This window comes from Pogoniulus pusillus, chromosome 7 (assembly GCF_015220805.1).
Source record: "Pogoniulus pusillus isolate bPogPus1 chromosome 7, bPogPus1.pri, whole genome shotgun sequence".
Classification (NCBI taxonomy): Eukaryota; Metazoa; Chordata; class Aves; order Piciformes; family Lybiidae; genus Pogoniulus; species Pogoniulus pusillus.
In genome coordinates this window covers 5,826,767-5,853,645 of record NC_087270.1, presented here as the reverse complement: position 1 = coordinate 5,853,645, position 26,879 = coordinate 5,826,767, and the positions used below count along the sequence as shown (strand labels likewise).

Sequence of the window (26,879 nt, the reverse complement as noted above, 5' to 3'; positions counted from 1 at the left end):
CTGGATGAAGCTTCTGCTCATTAATGATAGTAATAGAGGGACTATTTCTGTAGCAGCTCTGTTTGCAGGTGTAACTTGATGCTGTACAAATCTTGAACAGTAAGAAGAAAACCCTTTGATGCTTGAGTGAAACACTATAAGCAGGTTCATGTTATGTCTGACTCAGATGTTTTTAATTATATCTTTACTCTTTCCCAACCTACACACAGAGAAATATTTAAATCAAGCTCCCTTATTTATCCTAAAGACTTTTACAAACACAATCCTATTTTTAAACAGAATTATAGAAGACAAATATTAAACCCATAACAATGTAGTAATGTAAGAGACAGCCCAGAAAAAGAGACCATTCTTTGTTTCTGTTTGCAGCAGAAGATAAGAAAGGCCAACAAGCTGCATTCTTCAGGAGCAAAGTTAGCTCCTTCAAAGAGTTCTTTCACAAAGACTATAAGAAAGTGAAACACTGAACACCAAGTAGGGTTCAGCCCAGCCACAGAAAGACCATCCATTTCTCTCTCTTTTTTTTTCACATGACACGGAGTATTGACTCATGTGAAAGTAGATTATGTCCACAATGATGGAAGTAACAGATAAATTCAGGCAAAGGAACACACTGGCAACATACCAGACCAGGAGAATGTTGGCTGAAAACTGGGAAGTGAGGAGTTATCCTCATCTCTAGTTATACTGCAGTTTACACCCTCTATATCGAAGAGGAAAAGGCTGGCACTTTCAGGACACACTTCAGAGTGATGTCTGACGATAAAGACCATGTGAAAGCATGAGATAAAATACATTACTCAATCATAGAATCAACCAGGTTGGAAGAGACCTCCAAGATCATCCAGGCCAACCTAGCACCCAGCCCTAGCCAGTCAATCAGACTATGGCACTAAGTGCCTCAGCCGGGCTTTGCTTGAACACCTCCAGGGATGGGGACTCCACCACCTCCCTGGGCAGCCCATTCCAATGCCAATCACTCTCTCTGCCAACAACTTCCTCCTAACATCCAGCCTAGACTTCCCCTGGCACAACTTGAGACTGTGTCCCCTTGTTCTATTGCTGGTTGTCTGGGAGAAGAGGCCACCCTCCACCTGGCTACAATGTCCCTTCAGGTAGTTGTAGACAGCAATGAGGTCCCCCCTGAGCCTCCTCTTCTCCAGACTAAACAACCCCAGCTCCCTCAGCCTCTCCTCATAATCATCTGCAATCCAGGAAGCCACTGAAAATGACTGAACGAGGGAAATGTGGGACACATCCTGTTTGTGCAGAGTGAAATTGCCTAACCGCTTCATCCTGTTTCTAATGCTACTTTGAAGACCTCATTATCCGAGTGCTTTCTCGTCTTAGTTTGTCACTTATAAATTCTAATTCTAAAAAACTGAACTTTTCACCTCAAGTCAAAGGCTGGGGGTTAGGTTAATCTCAAAAATGATCAGTTTAGGGTCGTGTATCGTGTCACAAATTCACATGACTAAATAAGAATAAATACAGCTTTCTTAAATATAGGTAGAAGTGCAGTAGGCAAATACTTACACACCTTCAGGAGATTTTTGGTGGAGGTTTTGAAAAGAAATCATTGCAATCCATGCACTCGAAATAGTTTAAAGTCAGTCTCTTTCCAAATAGATTCTTTCACAGATTTTGCCTGGCATGATGCATTTCAGATAAATAAATGGGGGTCACATTTAATAAATCATCTTTCTGCACCACTCCTAGAAACATTCACTCTTTGGCTGGTAGGGGTTCTGAGCAACCTGATCTAGTTGAAGATGATGATGATGATGACTTGATGATCTGTGAGGTCTCTTCCAACCCTAATGATACTGTGATCTCCCTGCTCAGGGCAGGGGGATTGGACTAGGTAACCTTTAAAGGTCCCTCTCAACCTAAAGGGTTCTGTGATTCAATGATCTGATACAGTACTGGACAGCAAATTGTTTATTAATGCAGAAGACAGAATTGGTGTAGGAACCACTAAGTGCAGAAGAGAAGTGCACTGCTTTTAGTGCTAACATAGGAAGTAGCAGACCAAGAGAAGGCTATTAATAACACTTCCATTGAAATGGATTATTAGCAGTGATTTTATCTGGTGTATTAATGAGAACCCACGCATGACTCATGACAACCCATGCAACAGACAAGCGCACACGGAACTGCCAAAGGCTTAAAATCTTCAAAGCACAGGAAGATGAAGATCAGGACTGCAGGTTTGTCACAGAGCAGCAACACAGGTAAGATAGCAGCATTCAGAAAAAGCCAACACAACCCCTGGTTTCAGCAGCAGAGTCCTTCACAACCCCTGGTTTCAGCAGCAGAGTCCTTCCAGGTAAAGAAAGATGAAGTATTACATCACTTCAGAACACCTCAGCTAACTACTCAGTACAGTTCCTTCAGAACACCTCAGCTAACTACTCAGTAGAGTTCAAAGCAGAGTTAGATGAAACATGATGCAAATGAATGCACACTGGTCCTTAAATAGCAAGCTCCAAGATGTGTGTGGGAATGCTAAGCGGACAGCATGATTTGCATTGCTGTTGGGAAGATAAAGGACAAGAGCAATTTGAAAGATGTTTTAATTTGGGGGAGAGGGGGGGGATATGCAGAACAAAAGTGGTGACAAACTTGAAAGGCAACAGGAAGATAGAGGCGTGAATGGGTAAGAGCATCAGTGATGGAGTTAAAAAGAAGCCTGAGCACACTCACTCTGTTTTGCATCATTCATTACATCAGAATCCTGGCCACAATGATTCATAAAGAAGATGCTTAATATAAATGTTAAATAATGAAATAGAATGGGTGAAAATCTGGGAGTCGTGAGACCCAAGCACGTGTTCAGCTCAGCCAAGAGATTATTACAGCCAATACATTCCTTCAGCCATGGAAGCAGCAGGTAAGAATAGTTCCTAAAGGTGAAGTTTGCTGAGTATAGATAAAACTAGATGGATTGTCTGGAGCTGTCACCTGGAATCAAGGTAAAGACACTGTGACATATTCCACATAAAAGAACCAAAAGAGATGTCAAAAAAGGAACAGGAGTTTCATTTCACTCCTCCAAGTTTTTACATTGTCAGCAAAGCACACGTAAGTGTCCACTAGAACTGGCCAGATGAATTTACAGAGCCAGATAAAAGAACTGGGGAAGCTGAATCAACTCCAACATTTGTGCTGATGACTGAAATCTGGGCAGGGGGGAAGGAGGAGAAATGAAAAAGGAATTATGTAAGGCAACTTTTAGCAAGTTCCTACTAAAAGAGACAAGCATATCAAGCACAGAGTAACTTTATCTTACGTCTCATCAGTAAATTGGGAATACAGCATCAAATTCAAGCCTGACAGGAGCTCATTCATAACCTAAGAACATACTGGAAGCTATTTTATTTCCACAGAGCTTGATTTTAATTTAGGTAAAAACTTCATGAAGTGTCAGTTGAAGAAGTGGCCAACTTTGTGCAAAAAAAGTTATTTTCATGACTGTTAAATCAGCACAAGCAATTGATCATTTTAAATTAACTGGTCTACAGTGATTAATTTAAGCATGGGCAAGCAGGAACCAGAAGCCTGATACCAGCACACCAAGACTCCTGAATCTATCAAGAAAATTCTACTTCATACTGAGCTTTTATCGGAATCCTTTAGAAGAGCAGTCTTAAATTAGTCTTAAATTGTGACTTAGCTTTTTTTTTTTATAGAAGAGGAAAAAGACAAGTAAGAATCAGGGAATAGCTGCAGCTGGAAGTCAAGTCTGGAGATCATTTAGCCTAAGTCCCTGCTCTGTGCAGAGAGCTACAGCAGAGCAGATTGCTCAGGGAAGCATCTATGTTTAACTCAGGTTTAGAGTATTTGCACAGTCTCTTCAGGCAAACTGTACTAGCTCCTGACCACCTGACAATAGAACTCCCTTGGTTCTATTGTCATTTTCTTCAGGACTTCAATGAATTTTCCTCTTTTACAGTTTGTACCCACTGCTGGTTTTCCTTCCACTGAACACCATCAAGCAGAGTCTGGCTTCACCTTCTTCACTTGCCCCACCAGGTATTTATACCTACTGATAAAGGCCCTCTGAGTCTTCTCTTCTCCAGGCTGACCTGTTCCAGCTCTCAGTCTCTCCTTACATGTTGTCACAGTACTTGGATCAACTTCATGGTCCTTTTCTGGACTCCCTCCAGCACGTGTCTCTGGTACTGGGGAGCCCAGAACTCCCATCCTAGAACAGATAGGTCTCACCAGGGCCAAGCAGAAGGAAGGATCCCTTTCCTCAACTTGTTGCCATCACTATTCTGAATACTGTCCAGGATGTCTTTGACTTTCTTCATCATCAGCATACACTTCTGCCTCATGTTCAGCCACGTGTCCACCAGGATTTCAGAATCATTTCTGCCAAGCTGCTTTCCAGACAGCCAGCCCACCTACATAGCCTGGTGCACAGAGTGGATATTAGGAGAAAAGCCTTTGGAGAAAGGGTTATCAAGCACTGGGATACAGTGCTAAGGTCTTTAAGAGGCCTGCATCTAACCATGCTCCATCTATGGCAGTTTATATGCAAGGAAACTCTACAGTGGCCAGTTAGACAACAAACAAAAAATGAATTCCAGGCATTTGTATTGTATCAGTTTTCTTCAGCAGATTTGCCACAGTGTCCACGTGTAAAGATCGGAAGTTCTACAACGCCAATGCTAAGAGAACCCTGGCACACAGAAATGACTGACTTGGCTGAATGATCTTCACAATTCAAAGAGCAGAAGAAAACCCAGGTATCTAAAGCCACCTTACTCTCCAGGAGACAAGCAAGTGCCACATAAATGTATGTCTGGTGGGACAGTACAATAATCTACTTTGGAATGGGCCACTGAGGGTCACCTACTGTAACTGCCCACTCAAGGAACGGAGAGATTCTATGTTAGATTGCTCAGGGCCTTGTTCAGTCAAGCTCCAAAGAATCTTCAAGGGTGGAGGTTTCTCAGTCTCCCTCAGCACCTTGATTTGGTGTTTACCAACCATGAACCCTGGTTTTACTCACATCCAGTCAGAATTTCCACCACAATTTACATTTGCTGCCTTCTGTCCTTTCATTGTGCACTTGCAAGAGTCTGACTATTTAGTTTCTACACTTCATTCAGTGGTAGAAGACAACTGAGTCTTAATTGATTTTCACCTCCTTAGATCATAGAACCAAACAGGTTGGAAGAGACCTCCAAGATCATCCAGGCCAACCTAGCACCCAGCCCTAGCCAGCCAACTAGACCATGGCACTAAGTGCCTCAGCCAGGCTTTGCTTCAACACCTCCAGGGACGGTGACTCCACCACCTCCCTGGGCAGCCCATTCCAATGCCAATCACTCTCTCTGGCAAGAACTTCCTCCTAACATCCAGCCTAGACTTCCCCTAGCACAACTTGAGGCTGCGTCCCCTAGTTCTGATGCTGGTTGCCTGGGAGAAGAGACCAACCCCCACCTGGCTACAGCCTCCCTTCAGGTAGTTGTAGACAGCAATAAGGTCACCCCTGAGCCTCCTCTTCTCCAGGATAAACACCCCCAGCTCCCTCAGCCTCTCCTCATAGGGTTTGTGTTCCAGGCCCCTCACCAGCTTTGTTTCCCTTCTCTGGACACCTTCCAGCACCTCAACATCTCTCTTGAATTGAGGAGCCCAGAACTGGACACAGGACTCAAGGTGTGGCCTGACCAGTGCTGAGTACAGGGGAAGAATCACCTCCCTAAACCCAGCCCCCACAGTCTCTCTCCACATAGAATCAACCAGGTTGGAAGAGACCTCCAAGATCATCCAGTCCAACCTAGCACCCAGCCCTAGCCAATCAACTAGACCATGGCACTAAGTGCCTCATTCATGCCAAATGCTCCTTCAATGCCCCTCTCCAATTTGTTTATTTTGGGGTTTTTTTTTGCATAAGGGAGCACCAAACAGGACACTATTCCAGATGTTGATTCACAAGTAAATAAATCACCTGCTTCAGCCTGCTGGCTCTGCTCTTGCTGACTTGGCACACTATGCAGTTAGCTGTGACTGAAGAAAATGATTTAAACATTTTCAAATACAAAAGCATGACAGTGAGAAAGCAGAGTTGAAAGAAAGTTTGCCCATCTACTGCATCACATCACAGATAGAGGGACTATCCCTTTGGGCAGCTTTCCATCCAGTAATACAGCTGCCTCCTGTGGGAAAGGCAAGACATTGCCATCTGGTTTCCTGGGAAGTCTCATTCCAACATCCCTTTAAGGCTGTGATTCTGCAATCAGCTCCTCCCAAAACTCGACTGTGCTGCAGGTTTCTTCCTCTCTCTCTACCTTGCATCTACCTCTCTTTCCCACCTTGCATTCTGGATGTCTGTTTTTCCTGTTGTCTCCAAGGAGAAAATAACACCTCTGACTGTCCAGCAGCTGAGATTTCAGGGTCTAGTAGCTCACAGGAGGCAAATTGAGATTTCTTTCTAAGCCAGCCCCAGCCATTGAAAAAAAAACAAAACAAACCCACACAGACAAGGAAAAACACACTAATACTAAGCATTCAAATGTAATGCAAATACCATCTGTTTCATAAGCATGTTAAAGAGCTTTCAGCAAGACTGACTCATCAAAAGCCTTAACCAATCATCTTATTTATAGACTGAGGAAGTGTGGGCTGCATGAATATACTTAAAATCACACAGTATCACAGTATCACCAAGGTTGGAAGAGACCTCACAGATCATCAAGTCCAACCCTTTACCACAGAGCTCAAGGCCAGACCATGGCACCAAGTGCCACGTCCAATCCTGCCTTGAACAGCTCCAGGGACGGCGACTCCACCACCTCCCCGGGCAGCCCATTCCAGTGTCCAATGACTCTCTCAGTGAAGAACTTTCTCCTCACCTCCAGCCTAAATCTCCCCTGGTGCAGCCTGAGGCTGTGTCCTCTCGTTCTGGTGCTGGCCACCTGAGAGAAGAGAGCAACCTCCTCCTGGCCACAACCTCCCCTCAGGTAGTTGTAGACAGCAATAAGGTCACCCCTGAGCCTCCTCTTCTCCAGGCTAACCAATCCCAGCTCCCACAGCCTCTCCTCCTAGGGCTGTGCTCAAGGCCTCTCCCCAGCCTCGTCGCCCTTCTCTGGACATGCTCAAGCATCTCAATGTCCCTCCTAAACTGGGGGGCCCAGAACTGAACACAGCACTCAAGGTGTGGTCTAAGCAGTGCAGAGTACAGGGGCAGAATGACCTCCCTGCTCCTGCTGACCACACCATTCCTGATGCAGGCCAGGATGCCACTGGCTCTCTTGGCCACCTGGGCACACCGCTGGCTCACGTTCAGGCAGGTATCAATCAGCACCCCCAGATCTCTCTCTGTCTGGCTGCTCTCCAGCCACTCCGACCCCAGCCTGTATCTCTGCATGGGGTTGTTGTGGCCAAAGTGCAGCACCCTGCACTTGGAGCTATTGAAGCCATCCCATTGGACTCTGCCCATCTGTCCAGGCGGTCAAGGTCCCGCTGCAGAGCCCTTCTGCCCTCCAACCCAGCCACATCTGCCCCCAGCTTGGTGTCATCTGCAAACTTGCTGATGACTGACTCCATGCCCTCATTGGTCAAGAGCTTGCTGAACTGACAGGCAGAAATGCAAAGAATCAAGTGCTCAACAGCCATTTGGCAACAGGTAACAAGCAGAACATAAAGGTCAGCATTGGAGCAGATACTGTTTAGAATCTTCCTAAGCTCTCTGGACAAGACAAACTGTGAATTTGCAGAAAGTGTAAATGATAGCAAAATAAATACAGAAATAGGAGATAAAGCCTTAAGTTGCAGCCTAGGAGGTTGTGACTGGACATAAGAGAAAAATTCCTTTACTTGAAGGGCTAACACAGCCTAGATACCATCTACCAGGATGTGAAGTTAGAGAGTTTTCAAGAGCTGCTAAAAGTCACAGCTGATCTCGTCTACTGTTGGCAGCAGTTCTGCTTTGAGCAAAAGGTTGGACCAGATGGCCTCCAGAGATCCCTTCCAGCCAACTTCACCAATTTGCTGAAGACACAATGCAGGAGCATAACTGCTCATGACACCAATGATCATTTGGGAAAAGCATCTATTGGTCCATTAGGAGGGTGCATGAAATAAAAATTGTTCTACTCAGGTAGCATGGATACTTGCTGCTGAAAGCAAACTCAAACCAGAATTTGTTAGTGTTGGATTTTCTCATTTCAGATTCTTAGTTATTACTTGCATGAGGAAAAGCAGAGAGGTCTGCTGTGCTAGTTTGAAGCTAGCTAGAATGTTTTGGTGAGAAGAACTAGATTACAGGCTGTGGAAGGAAAACAGTGGTGATGTCTACTTCACTGATAGGCTTGCTGAGAGGTATAAGAACAAGAGTATAAACTTAGATAAGGTAGCTGCTCTCTGTCTGGGCTCCATCTCTCTAACCTCACCTTTCATCTCTCTGATTAATCCACCTGCTTCCTAACCCCCCTGGCTGATCCTCCATTCTTCCTTGGGCACAAGGCAATACCTGGGGCAAGATAGAGAGGGGTGGGAGAAGGTGGAAGGGCAGTTGGGAACCCCTCCTGGGGACTCAGGTTTCTGGGAGGGCTGTTGTGTTTCTGTATTCCCTTTTCCCTTGTCTCTTTCTGTATATACTGTAAATATCTGCTGGTCTATTGAGCTAAGCTGTAAATATAAGCTTCATTCAAATTTCCAGAGCTGGCTGAGTCTAGTCTGGGTGATTTCCAAAGTGTGGGGAGGTGAATAACACCCAAACCATCACATCTGCTTGCTTGTAGACTCAAAAAAACCCAAACCTGATGGAGAGATCAGATCTTCAGTATGGCAATACAACAGCATACCCAAGCTGGCATTGCCAAGAGCTTAGAAAAGCCTCCCTTGCTTTTGTCTGACAATTCTCTGACAAGCAGACTCATTGACTGCTACTTAAATACAATTGTAAGCACATTTAAATACCTCACTACATTTATCCATACCTTGAATTACAGTTGTCATTCATCATAATGGCTTTTGAGCATACAAAGCCATCTTTTTAGATAGTTGGCCTATGGCCTATTCCTGTGACAAGAGAACTGTACACAAGCTAGACCAAAACGTTTTTCAAATAAAAGAAGACCTTTTGCAGGAACAAGTTTTCTATCTAAAAATTATTCACCTTCTTTATGCTGCTCTATGCTTGTCCAAGTTTTTTGTACTCTGTTCCAATTGTCTGGACAGCTCCAGTAACTTATTTGTGTTAAGTTTTGCAAGCAAACTTTCTGCTGGCTTGCTTAGAATTACCTGACTTTTCTGCTAGTCCAATAAAATTAATTAGCTTCCATACCAGCACTATTTTCCTAAAGTAAGTGCATACTACATGCATGTATAAACACAACATTAAAAAAAAGGCAGCAGAAAAAATTCAATCTTAACAATCATGAAAGTTTAAGAACTTAAGCAATATTATAGTCTTGGGATTTGTTGCCTCTCTAAATCAAATTATGCTTGGGGCCCTTGCTATAAGAAAGGCACTGAGGTGCTGGAGAGGGTCCCGAGAAGGGCAGTAAATCTGGAGAACAGGTATTGTGAGGCATAGCTGAGAAAACTGAGGTTTAGTCTGTAGGAAAAAAAAAAAGCTTAAGCAAGGCATTCCTAATCTCTACAACTACCTGAAAGGTGATTATAGCAAGGTAGAGGCGAGTCCATTTCCCTAGTAACAAGCAATAGGAGGAGAAGAAATGGCCCCAAGTTGCACCAGAAGAAGTTTAGACTGGAGGTATGAAATTTCACTGAAAGGGTTATTAAACACTAGAACAGTCTACCCAGGGAGGTAGTTGAATTGCCCCTGCTGGAGGTGTTTAAAAGATGCAGAGATGTGGTGCTAATTAATGTGGTTTAGCACCAGATGTCATAGAGCTAGATAATGGCTGGACTCGATGATCTTAAAAGAAACAATTCTATGATTCCACAAGAACACTGATAGTAATAATTCATGTGTAAAACCATTTTGCAGGTCTGAAATAAAACTCAAGCACACCTAGGGTGAGCACTGCTGTTCATATTGCATAAAACCAGCCAGGTCTTATAAGTTTAATTTGTACTTGATATTCAGATAGCAGGGTATTTAAAACTACATTCCTTACATATGTTAGCTTTCCCTCTTCCAACAACTGATAAGCTATGTGGTACGAGGACAAGTCAGCAGATGGCACCCATGGCACTTGATATAACCAAAGCACACACATTCTAATGGCTCTAGTACATACAAAGTGGATTATTCACAGTGTGTGGGGTTTTCCTTTTAGCAGCATAAATACTGTAGTATGCAGGGTAGATATAAATCAACTTTACTATCAATGTGACTTGCTGCATGACTGTTAGGTGAAAGAAAAAGATCAGAGAAGTGAAACAGTGCTTTTCACTTTCATAACTTTAATCTCAAACTCCACAATACTGATGGTTTTGCCTAGTTTTCAGAAGTGATGCATCTGTGTGAGAACCCCTCTTTCAAATACTGTCCTTCACCCCACCCTACCTGATACAACCTCAGTTTTATAGTCCCTACGCTACAAGAATGTGGATAAAGGACAGCTGAAGGTCCCTCAAAAGCCAAGTACAACAGGGAGGGCACTAGCTGCTAATGCAGGAAAAAAAGATAAAGGGATGTAGGCACCACATTTTTTAAGGAGATCATCCCAGCCAGAAATTGTTTGTTGCATATTTGTAGTACACACAAAACCCTAAAACAGTCAGAAAATCCTTCATAAACTGAAAATCTTGTGACAATCCAGATCTGTTCATGTTTGCATTCATTCATGTTTGCACTCACATTCCATCCCACTAGTAGTTGGTGGTCTGTTTTCATACCGGAATAATTCTCCAAGTGCAGATTTGTGCAAAACCCACAAATAAAGAGAGGGGGGGGAAAAGAGATACAACGACCTTGAAAAAGAAACAGGATTGTACTGGGAACGGTAGATAGGTGTTTCAGAAAAATCTTATTTTGCAGTGTGTTCAGTAAACATACTGATAAATGCATACACTTATCTCTGTCTCGTTTAAGACTGAGAAACAGCAGATAAGGATTTAACTTTTCAGACCTGAAGTAAGCACATGAAATGCAGAGAAGCTGTATTTTAAATGGCTGGTTTTGTTGTCACTGCATAATGCCAACGCGATCGTACACAGTAGATGAAAAGAAAGACTATAGGGCAGTAGGGTTTGGAATAGATAATCTAAGCTATGCTTCAGTAAGTGACAGCTAGCTCCACAAATATCTCTCAGAATTTAAATACATACACAGGACACTCAGCACCTGCTACATGTAGGTCATAAACCAGCAGGGAGTCAGAAAAACTTCCGCTGCAAAACTGTTAAGTATAACAGATTAAGACAATCAGTAGTAAATAAAACCATTTATTTGGGAAAGCCTCATTAAAAGATCTAAGCTTTAGCATCCAAATTCTTTGTAACTGGACTGGGAAAAAAGGAAGACATTATCTTCCTAAGAAACGCTCCTCTATCATTTGCTCTCTGTGTGTCTCCAGCACCAGAACGAGAGGACACAGCCTCAGGCTGTGCCAGGGGAGATTTAGGCTGGAAGTGAGGAGAAAGTTCTTCACTGAGAGAGTCATTGGACACTGGAATGGGCTGCCCGGGGAGGTGGTGGAGTCGCCATCCCTGGAGCTGTTCAAGGCAGGATTGGACGTGGCACTTGGTGCCATGGTCTAGCCTTGAGCTCTGTGGTAAAGGGTTGGACTTGATGATCTGTGAGGTCTCTTCCAATCCTAATAATACTGTGATACTGTGAACTGCAAGACAAACAAGGGGAATTAGAGTCCTCATAGAAGAAGCTGTATCAGAACACAACAGGTACAACAGATGCTACTTTTAAAGCAATACCTGAAATGAGCAGGTCATAGTCACAAGGAAAATTTGTAGCCACAGAGACAAAAGATAAAGGGATTTACAGAAGGACACAGGGAGGAAGGATGGTGTAACACCAGTCTGTGATAGGTTTCTGCATTTTCTGTTGTGATGGTCTGGGTGTGTGTCCCCCCACTTTAGAAAATACCCAGACTAGACTCAGCCAGCTCTGGGAATATAAATGAAGCTATTTATTTACAGCTTTGCACAATATACAAGCAGATATTTACAGTATATACAGTTATAGACAGAAATAGACAAGGGAAAAGCGAATACAGAAACACAACAGCCCTCCCAGAAACCTGAGTCCCCAGGAGGGGCTCTCAACCACCTCTTGCACCTTCCCCCTTCCCCTCTTAACCTTACCCCAGTCTTAAGGAAGAATGGAGGTTCAGCCAAGAGGTTAAGAAGCAAAGGTGAGTGGAAGGTGAGGTTAGAGAGATGCAGCTCAGTCAGAAGCCCAGCAAGAGCGAGTGAGAAAATGGCCAGAGTGTTATCTAATGTTTTCCTTTCTTGTTCAGCAAGACTCTGAGGAGAGTAGACATCACTGTTTTCCTTTCACAGCCTATGATCTAGTTCTTCTCACCAAAACATTCTAGCTTGTTTCAAACTAGCACATCTGTGGACTGCAGCTGAGTTTTAAAGGAATTTGAAGCTGTCCAGGACCAAAACCTTTAAGACAGTTAGAAGCAGTCGCACACATTTAAATCTGAGGAATAGGTTCACTAGCAGATCAGAACAGAATGGGTCTAGAAATTGTTCATTTAACTCTATATAGCAAATTTTCTTTTGCCTGTTAAACAGAGATTCTTGGGAAAATCTACCCAAATGCTTTGCAAAAACAAAAAAATCAAAGTAAAAGCAATCAGGGCCAAAAGACAGGAAACTTTGCTAATGTACTAAATGTGCCTCATAAAGGGTTGGATTTGATGATCTATGAGGTCTCTTCCAACCTTGGTGATACTGTGATAAGGCACAGAAAGCAGCTTTTGGATCAAGGTCTGCTTCCTGTCAGTGCTCAGTTTGAATGCAGCCCTGTTCTAAGACCTGAAGGAAAACAAAACTGGCAGAAGGTTCACCTGGATAGTCCTGTGGCTCGATGTAACACTATCTTGACCATGTGAGATTCCCATTGCAGTCACCTCAACACCAATGGCGATTTCATCCTGAGTGAACTGACTGCATTTTCAGTCAGGAATACCCACAGACTCTGTCATGAAATAGGCTTATACATGTACTGGCTTGCCCAGGCATGTTTTTCTCCTGTGCTAAACAAGGTACACACATTTAGCTTGTGCCCACCTTGTGAAAGGCCTATGCTTTTGCCAAATTTGAGTACAGCAAGCCTATGGCTTCACCTAATATGGTCAAGCTTGGCTAACTGCCATTCTGATTGGCTACCCTGTGTCCAAAGGCCCATTAGCTTTGGCCCACATTGATAATCGAAATATGCAGGTAAATGCAGTGTGCTCTGCTGTGCTGTTTGTGCCTGCTGTTGCCTGCTGCTATTGCTTAATTGCCTTATTGTTTGCCTGCACACTCCACTGTCAGAGGTTTACCAGCGACAGGCTCTAAAAGCCTCCACACAATTGGCCTGCATAGCCAGCGTGACACCATGCTAAGACTACACCTTGCAAGACCACCTGTCTACACCTGAAAGTCTGCTACCAAGACAAGAAGTCCTAGAGATACACAGATCATCCAGAGGAGCTAGGAGACAAGGACGAGATTGTCTGCCTCCCTTCCCCAGAAGCCTGGGAAGAATCAGAAGTCCCAGCAGACAAGACAGAATTCCCTAAAAGCATTTGGGTACTATCTGAACCTGCAGTTAGCCCCACAAGGCAGGAGATAATATTTTGTGAGTAAACACTTAAAAGTCTTTTTCTAATTCACCATTGCTTTCTGCCATAAGCAGAAGGGAGTTCCTCGAGTCCATCTAGTGGGCAAGCACTATTTGGCCACAAGAGCATTCTCTTCTAGTTAAATTAATGTTTATATCAACCCACAAAGATTTCTGCAACAAACTTAAGAAGTTATGTAAGACCACCATTAAAAACAGTCATGAAGACCAAAACCAGATGAGACATGCACGGCTTGACTTTTATCATGGCTTATAGAAGCCAGCCCCATGAGGCACATCAGTGTTATTGATGCCTTAAAGCAGAGGCCATCTCATGCTCAGGGACCATTACCTCATTTCCACAGCATCTTTTGAAGTTTTCAATTTTGTTATTCCCTTGTAAGGCAGCCACACACAGGAAACAAAGATGAAACTACCAGATTTCTCCTCAATACTAGTTCCAGCAATAGTAAATGCAGTATTTCTAAATGATTGTATGCAACAGGCTTAGAAGTCTTTATGTTTCTTAGATTAACTGGAAAAAACTCTTCAAAGACAACATAAACTAATTTGAATCCACCCTGCAACATGCAAAATGCACTGCAATAGATGCCACTGATGCTGCAATTTCTTTTTTCCCTATCCCATTGTCATCTTATCTTCCAGCTTCATCACATGGAAAAGGTTTCTCTTACCCCCAAGACATACACATTACATCTACAGTATCTGCAATCTTTCTGTTTCTGTATTAAGTTTCAAAGCCCAGTACAAAAGTCATGTAATTTAAGCAGTGTAAAGTCTCTATAAAACCCAAATCAGAGCAAAAGCAGCTACAGTTAAAAATGGTCACATTGAAGTAAGGCAATAGAAGAAGTACCAGATAAATTCACACACTCATACTACACAGATAAGTAAGAATTTGAGCAAACTCCTCAGCTGACAATGCTGCAGTTTATCAGCAGATCTGTAGTTTTAGGATTTGTCCTGAGAACACAACCATAAAGAAACTGCTGTTCTATGGCAGCCAACACTAAAACTTCCATTCACCACAAAGATGCAATCTTTTTTCATATGCACAGAAATAACTGGCAATTCATTTCACCTTGAGTCAACCCTGAACATGATCTCTCATCTCTGTGCTCAAATCTGTAGTGGAATTTGTCTTAACCAATGACACAACCTCAAAACTGCTGCTTCTCTCTTCTGCACTGTTACTTCAAATCATCTTCTAATATCTCTCATTTTCTGAGACAAAGTTCCCTTCTGAATGTTGCTTTTTACCTACTATCTAAGCATTTATTTATAAATTGAACTCTGGTGCAGCATTCTTAATGTATATTTTATGAAACATTGGAGAAGTTCCCCTAAATAACCAGTAATAAGAGTTGGAAATTTACTGCTTTGAATGTGATTAAGTCTGAATGTAGCTTCTCTAAATGCAACATCTTTGTGCATGAAGGCTGACCTTCATTTAGAAACATTTTCCTTGGGCCAGAAAACTGATATCAAAACTTGTGGATGGATTAGGACCTCTGATGGTATTAAAATAAGAAACAGCTGCTGCCCTAACCACATTATAATGGCTTTGCTGCACTTTTTGATTACTATCAGCTAAGGAAAAAACAACAGTATTTTTATTGACTTTGGAATGACAGCTTGCTGGAAGGAGAAGGGCAAAGCTGTGTCTGATTATTAGCAGATATTAGCTGATAAGAGCTACTTAATTATTATAAAGTCTTTGGTTTGTTTAAACTACACAAAGGCAGCTTTGGCCTTCAGAAGACGTAGCTCTTGCTTGTGCCAGCAGACACCAGAAGGCTTGACTTCTTGCTTGACTGTGCACTAAACCAATGTAAGTTTCAACTAAATGTAAGGAAGTTCCTGAAATACTTACTGGGGTTTATTCCAAGTCTGACCTGGTTATCTGTCATCTTGGTTTTATGCAATTGAAGGGAGGCTGTAGCCAAGTGGGGGTTGGTCTCTTCTCCCAGACAACCAGCAACAGAACAAGGGGACACAGTCTCAAGTTGTGCCAGGGGAAATCTAGGCTGGATGTTAGGAGGAAGTACTTCCCAGAGAGAGTTATTTGCCATTGGAATGGGCTGCCCAGGGAGGTGGTGGAGCCATCATCCCTGGAGGTGTTGAAGAAAAGCCTGGATGAGGCACTTAGTGCCATGGTCTAGATGACTGGCCAGGGCTGGGTGCTAGGTTGGACTGGATGGTCTTGGAGGTCTCCTCCAACCTGGTTGATTCTGTGATGGTATTGTTTTTATACACACAAAAAGGCTACACTTTAGATTGCCTGACAAGGAATAAAACTTAACAACCCACATGAAGTAACACTGGTTATGAATAGCAAGTATCACCCATCACAATAAATCCAATCCTCTCAAACTTGGTAACCAATATGAAACATGAAATTGCATGGAGAGATTGCTGCTAGGTTGTCTTTGCTTATCATCCCAGAAAGCTACATATTCTGCTATCCTCCTGCTGGGAAAATAAGACACAATATTCCACATACACACAGTCAAACTCTCAGATATTTTCAAGCAAGATGACCAGCTGAGAGGGGTGGAAATCAACAACAAAACTTCTCTGTCAGCAGGAGTCTGTGACTGAACACCATATTCCAGCTAACACTGGTTGGCAGCAAAGGCATACTAGCCACAGTGTTCCAGGCCACATCTTGACTTCCTCAAACATCAAAAGGCACTCGAGCCCAGGAATTTAGCTCAACCTATTACAGGAGACACACAAAGTGGAATATTAATCTAAATCTGTTCAGTGTTTAGGGATATCTAAATCAGACCTTCCCACAGTTGATCCTACAATACTCATTGTGCTAGAGAAAGGTGTAATTAAGAGAACAATTCTTTACTGACTTACAGATAAGACTGTGCAATTCCCTCTGGTTCCTAGAGCCTGTGTTTTCTCATGCTTACAACAGAAGGTCCTCATAAACCATGACATGGATTTACCAACACCTTTGTTAAAACGTCTCATTCCTCAAAACTCTCTATATTTTAGTTGAGCTGATAAGAAAAATGGTATTTCTGTACAAAAACATTGCTCTTTTCCCAGGAAAGATTTCCCACCCACCCTGCTTTCTTGAGATAACACATTCCCTCTAGACTGCAAAGTGGAACATGACCACAGAAGGCCAACCCTAGAAGAATTTTTCCATCGTTGCTCTTAAGGATAAAAGTACATTTCCAAATTTAAAAAGCAGACAGTAACTGCTGTCTTGTGTGCTCTGGAAAGAACATTAATCAGTTTATTTTTGTAATTTACAAACAACTAGTAAAGTCAAACGCTTTGAAGCCCTACTGCAAATTTCAGCTGCAATGAAGACAGGCCTACCTTTAACCCAGTTGGTCCTTTGCCAGGCACGTTCTCCCATCAAAACAAGGGCATTTGTGCTACCAAGTACCATGTGCACCGATGGGAAAAGAACTTTTAAGTACTGTATAAATTGTTAGACAGCATGCATATTACAGACAGTGGCTTTTCAGACCCAGAAATACCTGTCACTTCTTTTGTTTTTAGTTGGTTGAGGGTACTTTTTGGTTGGGTGGGTTTTTTGGGCTTTTGTTTCGTTTGGGTGAGGTTTTTTCGTTGTTTAGGTTTGGGGTTTTGGTTTTTTTATGGGTTGGTTTGGAGCGTGTCCAGAGAAGGGCGACGAGGCTGGGGAGAGGCCTTGAGCACAGCCCTACGAGGAGAGGCTGAGGGAGCTGCGGGTGTTTAGCCTGGAGAAGAGGAGGCTCAGGGGAGACCTCATTGCTGTCTACAACTACCTGAGGGGAGGTTGTGGCCAGGAGGAGGTTGCTCTCTTCTCTCAGGTGGCCAGCACCAGAACAAGAGGACACAGCCTCAGGCTGCGCCAGGGGAGATTTAGGCTGGAGGTGAGGAGAAAGTTCTTCACTGAGAGAGTCATTGGACACTGGAATGGGCTGCCCGGGGAGGTGGTGGAGTCGCCGTCCCTGGAGCTGTTCAAGGCAGGATTGGACGTGGCACCTGGTGCCATGGTCTAGCCTTGAGCTCTGTGGTAAAGGGTTGGACTTGATGATCTGTGAGGTCTCCTCCAACCCTGATGATACTGTGATACTGTGGGGGATTTCTTTTATTGTTTGTTTTTAAAGGCAAAAAGTACTTCACAAAGACACTCCTATATTTTCAGGACAAGAATTGAACATTGGATTGAATCAAGCAAGCTTGGTAGCTCCTGGATGCCAAGAGGACAATTGTTGCCAAGTATGCTGCCTTCTTGTATGGGATAAAGTGGCTTTATGAACCAATTCAACTTGATCATACTGTTACAACTACACACTCTCAGTATGCTTTTTGTGCACCTTCAAAGACTACCTAAGTTTACGCATTTTGCCAGAAAGACGATGATGAAGTCTTTCAGTAATGGTCAAAACAACTTAAAAGAGAGCACAGAAGGAATGCCTAAGCCAGAAAGACTCTCTAGTTCCACTAGAAATTCTACAGATCCCTCCAGGAAAAAAACTAGGGTCAGACATAATACAAGTATAGATACATGTGCTGTGTTTAGTACCCTCAGCAGGTCACCTTGTTAACAGCAGCAGCAGCAACCTTAAATGATAACCATATATATGTTACACAATTCTGAATATGCAAACCACACCAAAATCAATTCATTTCCTTCCTCTGAACCAGAATGAACATTCAATAGGTTCCTAACATCAATGAAGGTTAACTTCACTACTGCCCTTTCTCCAGTAAAGCCTCAGTGCCTTACTATTACCATGCTTCTACAGCTCTAGGGAGTGCCAGATACTCATGTTTTGTGGACCTCACTGTGTGCTAGTTCTGGCTGGAGTAGAGTTAGTTTTTTTATAGTAGCCAGCATGGGGCTATGTTTTGGATTTGTGCTGAAAACAGTGATGACAAATCAGGGATGTTTTTGCTCTGCCTCACACCACGCTGCCAGTGAGGAGGCTGGAGGAAGCACAAAAGCTTGGGAGGGGACAGAGCTGGGACAGTGAACCCCAGCTGGTCAAAGAGATGTTTCATACCATGTGACATCATGCTCAGCATATAAAACTGGGTGAAGAAGGAAGAAATAGGAGGGCATCTGGACTGATGACATTTGTTTTCCCAAGTAACCATTACACACAATGGAGACCTTCTTTCCTGGAGATGGTTGAACATCTGTCTGCTGGTGCAAAGAGATGAATCAGTTCTTTGTTTTGCCTTTCTTTTTAGTTACCTACAAAACTTTAACTCAACCCACAAGTTTCCTTACTTTTATTTTTCCAATTCTTTCTCCCATCCTGCTGTTGTGGGAGGAGAGGGGAAGTAAGTGAGTGGCTGCATAGGAATTATTGCTAACTGGCGTTAAATCATGACAGTGTTAGCTCATGATTAGATAGTTCATATGAACTAGTATGTCCAACTTCATGAAGCAATTGGTTTTGTTATCTGTGCTCCTCAGCATAACTCACAACCACCCTGTCAATAAATGACAGAAAAGACAGCAATACAGAGGAACAGATGTGCCAGCATCCCATTCCCTGTGTCACTATATAGCTGATTAACAAGGACCAATGGCTGTACCACAGATATTAAACTACAGTAAGATCAAGTGATGAATACCAAGAGCTCTTTTAGGTTGTAGAGGGAAGTTACAGGTATAATCACAGAGTGCTTTGGGGTGGAAGGGAACTTTAAAAGTCATCTAGTCCTACACTTCTATAGTGACCAGGGACATATTTGACTAGAACAGGTTGCTCAGAAGCCAATCCAACCTGACCCAGAAGGTACCAGTGTTTCACCACTCTCATAAAAAATTTTGCTTATATCTAGTCTACATCTACCCTTTTTTAGTTTAAAACCATCAACCCTTGCACTATCACAATAATCACAGTATCACAGTATCAACAAGGGTGGAAGAGACCTCACAGATCATCAAGTCCAACCCTTTACCACACAGCTCAAGGCTAGACCATGGCACCAAGTGCCACGTCCAATCCTGCCTTGAACAGCTCCAGGGACGGCGACTCCACCACCTCCCCGGGCAGCCCATTCCAGTGTCCAATGACTCTCTCAGTGAAGAACTTTCTCCTCACCTCCAGCCTAAATTTCCCCTGGCACAGCTTGAGGCTGTGTCCTCTTGTTCTGGTGCTGGCCACCTGAGAGAAGAGAGCAACCTCCCCCTGGCCACAACCACCCTTCAGGTAGTTGCAGACAGCAATAAGGTCACCCCTGAGCCTCCTCTTCTCCAGGCTAACCAATCCCAGCTCCCTCAGCCTCTCCTCGTAGAGCTGTGCTCGAGGCCTCTCACCAGCCTCGTTGCCCTTCTCTGGACACGCTCAAGCATCTCAGTGTCCTTCCTAAACTGGGGGGCCCAGAACTGAACACAGTACTCAAGGTGTGGTCACTGATGGAAAAAGTTAAGATTATAGGACAAGAGGCAATCATTTGAAATTAGAGGAGATTTAGACTGGATGTTAGGAACAAGTTCTTCACTGTGACGGTGGTGGAGCAGTTTTCCCAGGGAGGTAGTTGAGGCTCCATCCTTGGAGGTAATCAAGGTCAGGCTTGACAATGCTCTGAGCAACCTGATCTAGTTAAGGATGTCCCTGCTCACTGCAGGGGATTGGACTAGATGGCCTTCAGAGGTCACTTCCAACCTAACCATTCTGCAATTCCATGAAGGCACATAGGTGTTTCCATCTGAAACACTACTGCAGTGACATGGATCAAAAAGTGTTTGAAATAATCTACATATTTTTTTAGCCTGCACACATCTCTAGGCAAGAACAGACTCTCAATAGCCATATTTTGGTGTCTTCATGATCATATGAAAAGGTAATTCTTAGATACCTGCAAACCACCACCCAGGGAACAGTGTAAGATAGGACTCCGAAAGGGCAGCTGTGATTCATGAAGCACTGAAGGACACTGCTTCTACAGCCTTTTTTTGTAAGCTTGATACACCTAATGAAGTAAAAATACATAGATAGCAAAGAAACACTTCAGTTTTCACAAAATGACAGGGAATGATGTTTCTCTCATTTCCAAAGCAGAACAAAACAAAGTAGGTAGAGATTCCACAGCACAAGGCATAGTCTAATGCAAGTGGCAGCTTCTGATAACGTCATCGCAATCAACAGACAACCACCTTAAAAGGTAGAAAACCTGAAAGTAAAACAAAGCAACAGCAAGTGTACCAGGAAGGCAGAATGAAGCCTGCATTCCTTTCCAGCCTTGGAGCAGTGACTTCATCTTTGCTACTGTGACCTTCCAGTGAGTCTAGGCTTGAATACTAATATTAGACTTAAAAAAACCCATGCCACCCTCTAAATATAATGATGACTCAACACCTGGAGGCTTTGGTGATGTAATATGACTAAAGAGGTTCTGACTTCAAGATCTAGATTTTTAAAAGTGAAGTCAAAAGGAACAGATCTTCCCCTGCAGAAACAAAGCCTGCCTCCTAGAGCATCCTCTGGAATTAGCCTGTCACAAAAGGGAACAAAGAAGCATTTCACACGTGGCAGCAGACACACAAACTCTGCTCTGTTTAAAAGGAGCACTGAACAGACATTTAAATTACATTCTTCAGAATTAAAGCATTAATATAAAGTTTCTGTTTCAGAACTAGCATATAAAAGTCCAAGACAACACAGCAGACCACTGAACAGTCTAGTGGCTTTTCTTGTACCTTCAACATACAAGCAGCAGCAGGAAGATGTGCATTGCTAAGAAAATTGAATGTAAGTGCAAAAGAAAAGACTTGCCAAATAAGACTACAGAGTTCTCTTAAATCATCATCCCCAGACAAAAATATGCCAGCACTCACTTGACATAATCTTAAATACTTTTCAAGGGCCAAGCTCAATACAAGCAAACAAAGTCAAAAGGAAGTTTAATGCAAAGCTTCTGCAATAAGGGCGACGAGGCTGGGGAGAGGCCTTGAGCACAGCCCTACGAGGAGAGGCTGAGGGAGCTGGGATTGGTTAGCCTGGAGAAGAGGAGGCTCAGGGGAGACCTCATTGCTGTCTACAACTACCTGAAGGGTGGTTGTGGCCAGGAGGAGGTTGCTCTCTTCTCTCAGGTGGCCAGCACCAGAACGAGAGGACACAGCCTCAGGCTGCACCAGGGGAAATTTAGGCTGGAAGTGAGGAGAAAGTTCTTCCCTGAGAGAGTCATTGGGCACTGGAATGGGCTGCCCGGGGAGGTGGTGGAGTCGCCGTCCCTGGAGCTGTTCAAGGCAGGATTGGACGTGGCACTTGGTGCCATGGTCTGGCCTTGAGCTCTGTGGTAAAGGGTTGGACTTGATGGTCTGTGAGGTCTCTTCCAACCTTGGTGATACTGTAATAAAAGTGATCATCCAATGTATATAAAGTTGTCATGTGAAGGAATCCCTCATGCAAATATAAACACTTTTCTTAAAGAAGTTCTTTCATTAAGGTAGGATTGTCTTCTCCATTGGCTTGTTCCATTTCTTTTCACATCCCTTCCCCACTCCACCTCATGGTTCAGGAAATGCATTTTTAATCACTTTCATTTCCCAATCTTATATTCACATGCTGACATCCTTGATATTGGAACTAGGATACACTTCAACATAGGACACACTTCAACTGATGTTAACAGAATCACAGACTGGTGGAGGTTGGAAGAGACCTCCACAGATCTTGTCCAACTTGCCCTGCTCAAGCAGGGACACAAAAAAACAGCTGCCCAGGATCACATCCAAACAGCTTTTGGATATACCCAAGCAGGGAGTCTGCAACACCTCCCTGTGTAATCTGCACCACAGGTTAGTCACTGGCAGTAAGGATGTTTCCTGATGTTTATACACAGCCTCCTGTGTTTCAGTGTGTGCCTATCTATGCCTTTGGTCCTGTCACTGGGCACCAGTGAAAGGAGCCTGGCTCAGTAGTCTTTGCACCCTCTCTTCATATATGCATACACACTGTCAAGATCCCCTTGAGCCTTCTTAGAATCAACCAGGTTGGAAGAGACCTCCAAGATCATCCAGGCCAACCTAGCACCCAGCCCTAGCCAGTCATCTAGGCCATGGCACTAAGTGCCTCATCCAGGCTTTTCTTGAACACCTCCAGGCATGGTGCCTCCACCACCTCACTCCTTCTTGTCTCCTGTCTGAACAGACTAAGCCCTTTCTTCACAAGAGAGATGCTCCAAGTCCCTTCATAATCTTAGTGGCCCTTCACTAGACTCTCTCCAATATGGGAAGGGCTGGGAACACTTGGTCCCTGTATTTTTCTCATGCAATCATAATACTTTAGATTCTCCTACTCGTTTGAATGACAGCTGCAAGAGAGAGCACTTAATGGATTTCCTAGGCAGCTCCACTATAACTAAAGTGCTCAGAAACTGATCGTTCTTTATCTGAAATATAGCCATCAAGTTTAATAGGTGTTCCTTCCAATTTGAGTTAAAGCAGCAGAAAAAAAGAAGAGCAGGCAGCCACTAAACAGCTTGAGGAAACACATCTTCCCCTCACGTAAGCATGTTCTAATAGTGACAGTTTTGTACAAGCATCTCCTGAGGCATTACAGCATCTGAAGAAAAGCTCTTAAGAAACAAGGATGCTTTACTTTGACAGTGTGCTTACCAGTTTCAGCCTGAAGGAAATTACACAGTCACTTTACAGAAAAGATGGTTTTACAAAACAGAGATACACACATAACAAGAGCACCACAAAAGGGTTACTACCCAGAAAGCCTGAGGGCTACCTGTAGCAATTAACTGTTAAAACGCACACATCCACCCTTGGGAGTAATCAGAGCCGTGCCCTTTGTGGCTTGCCACCACCATCTGCTTTATCAGGAAAGATAAAAGGAGCAGCAGCTCCCATCCAGTCACACCACCAGCCAAAAATAACAATCTCAGTTCTGCCATATCTTGCTGGTGCAAGTAGTCCACATCAGCTTTTCCAAGAAGCGCGTGGCAAGTCCCAGGGTTTAAGAGTAATTTCATTTTTAGCTTTTTTTTTTCAGAATAAGACTTCCATAACCAAGTCAGTGCTGCACACTCAAAAAATAAAACAACAAGTAATCTGCTCCTACCATTAATAGATATGCCAAAACTAGTGCTCACAAAACATGACAGCCAGAAGGGCATAACTGAAGGTGATCCCAGCTCTGCCATAGTCCGGTTGGATAATGTACTTATTCACACCTTTGTTTTTCCTTAAAAGCAAAAAGCTCAGCATTTTTGAGTATTCAGTATTTCACAGTAAAGAAGGCACAATTTCATATTCCCATATGAAGGAACAGGCTCCCCATAATATAAATGGAAATAAAGCCACCTCCCTTCAGCTGTAGCAAGCAGTTAATGAATTGACGCAGCAAAAATACCTTGTGTCAATTGTCAAGTGTCCATACTATCAACCCAGCTATCCAGGGTATTCTCTTGACCCAAAAACAGATTTCTTTCCAAGAATACAGGTCTGAGAAGTATGGAATTTCTTTTAACAAGGAGCTCTGTTTTACTGTAGCAAACTAGAACAAGGGGACACAGTCCCAAGTTGTGCCAGAGGAGGTCTAGGCTGGATGTTAGGAGGAAGTTGTTGTCAGAGAGAGTGATTGGCATTGGAATGGGCTGCCCAGGGAGGTGCTGGAGTCACTGTCCCTGGAGGTGTTCAAGAAAAGCCTGGCTGAGGCATTTAGTGCCATGGTCTAGTTGACTGGCTAGGGCTGGGTGCTAGGTTGGCCTGGATGATCTTGGAGGTCTCTTCCAACCTGGCTGATTCTATGAAAATCAGACACATGTAGCCAGTGTTAATGTATATTCTTCTCTCAAGATCAGGCAGTCACTCCTGAGCAGCTTTCTTTCTGTCAGAATCTCACACTGTCTTCAGATGCCAGGGTCCACAACTCTTCAGACTCACTCTGTGTTCAGATCTTAGAGTACCAGCCAGAAGCCTCACTCACCCTTATACAGCTTGTCTATAAATGACTTGGTCCTCAACTGCAGGAATTCCTCATCTTCAGAAAATGAAGGTCCACACTGAAGCTCCCTACAGATTGTGGCAGTTTGACCTAGTTCCTAGCTTAAACACTAAATGGTAAATAATGGCAGGGATAGGCTACAAAATGGTAGTGAGAGAGCAGTGAAATTATATTAACTTGACCACCGAAAACTTTGTATCCTGTAGCTTCTATCTCTCACTGCTGACTCTGCACTGGACTGCTCAGCTTTGCTTCTGGAATATTGGCTGTGCTGCTTCTTCTGACCTTGGTGGCTTCTTCATCTTGACTCCCTCTAATAGAGAGGGAACCCTGTGCTGTTGCTAATGCTCCATACATGTATATACACACATACACACACACATTCTGTAATAGTTTATTGCTTTTGTTTCTACTGTCATATTTTAGGGGGGAGTAGGGGATGGGGATGAAAATCCAATTCCATTCTCTGACTTTCCAATCCTGAATTGCAGTTAATTTGCTCTCTGGGGCGGATTCACATAAAGTTATTGGTGAGGGATCCAATCCAATCCCTAACATAGATGTCATCACAAATCCTGCCAGGGAATGCAGAATGCTTTCTAGGAAGTGCTGCACAGCTACATGCTCTAGGTGAAAGCCTGTATCTAACACCAGACACAGAAAGAACAAACAAAGCAGCTTCTCCACAGTGCAGGTGCAAGGGCAGCTAAGTGTTCCCCCAGGCTTGCTGCACAAGCTGGAATTTACCCTGTGTCTGATACAAAGCACTTAAATGCCTTCAAATTAAAACAAAAAAACTGAACCTACCTGCAATGAGTATATTTCCTAGATATTTGTGTGTTGACAGGTCAGACTTAGCCACAGTTCAAATTCTTTACTAATGCTGCATGCCAGAGCCTCTCAGGAGTTTATTTAAATATTACATATGCAGCAAGTTTACACACCAAAGCAAAAAATAACTATTTACTATGACAGATTGTTCTGACTTTCTTTACTTGTAAATTCTGATTCAGTCATACCTCCTTTTTTCTGCTGAAAGTGTAGGTCAAGAATTAAAAGTCACAGATACATTGCAATAAACTCTTCTTTGCAGAATGGAAAACGCAGTGAAACTACTGCGGCTGAAACCACTGCTACAAAAGGTTTGGCATACCACTAAATAATCATATATTTAATTATACATTCATCCAATGTGTGTTAGCAGCATTTAGTAATCGTGATCTTGTGTGACAACTTAACCTTTATCACAAGAACCTGACAAGGTTTTAATTGAATTCATGTGTGCCCTTATCCTGCAGCAACAGTTCATAACAAAAAGGATTATGGGTGTTACTCAGCTGGGAACAAGCACATGTTCTGTGGCAATAATAAAAATTATAATCAGCTCCCCCCAGGTTCTTGGATTTAACAAGAAATCTGAAGTTAATCCCATCTAGTTAAACATAGACTTGAAAGGGTAACTACTTACCTGCCAACAGAGCTGTTCAGTCCATGTCGCTGACAGATGCGCATGTGGAACAGGACAGCCACCTCCACAACCCAGCTGTTATTTAGACACATCCTTAAGTCCCACAAGTCTCTGAGTATTGCTATCCCACATACTTACATAATCATCCATTCCATTTTCTAACTGAGCCATCAGCTAAATCCTAGAATGCAGATCTCAAAAGGGAATGCTCAGGGGCAAGTACAGATGGAATCTCTGCAAGATGAAGAGAGATTCTCTACATCTAAGCAAGCTTCTGTTTACTTCCTTTAAAAATGGGCTTTCAGACTTCAATTCAGGCAAGTTCATCACCAGTGTTAATAAAGGACTCTAACTTAGAAGTCTTTTCCAATCTAACTGATTTTATGAGACTGAGAAAATACACGAGAGGCAGTCTTCCACCACAGTAGCACATGATCAGTAAGTGTGAGAAACTCATGTTTAAACTTTTGCACCTCCATCATGACTTGCTGTGAAGACATACCTGCAATACAATGTTCTGCAAATAGGAACAAAATTAAAACCATTCTCATTCACCACAGCTGGCAAAAAAGCTTGAAATAAACATCACAGCAGAGTGGTTTTGTCACTTAAGAAAGAAGTCATATCTGTGATACCATTTGTTTGCACAAAACAGATTAAACTGTTTCATTGAAACTGTAATAAACACAAGTAAAAGGAATCTGTTTCTCTTACACTTAAAATATGGAAACTGACA

The 26,879-nt window shown here is 43.1% G+C and overlaps 1 protein-coding gene across 1 annotated transcript in view; it reads right to left on the bottom strand.

Moving 5' to 3' along the window:
• RCAN2 (regulator of calcineurin 2) overlaps nt 1–26,879 on the bottom strand; it is a 94,202-nt gene that overhangs the window by 53,577 nt on the left and 13,746 nt on the right. The gene's annotated exons all lie outside the window — the stretch shown is intronic.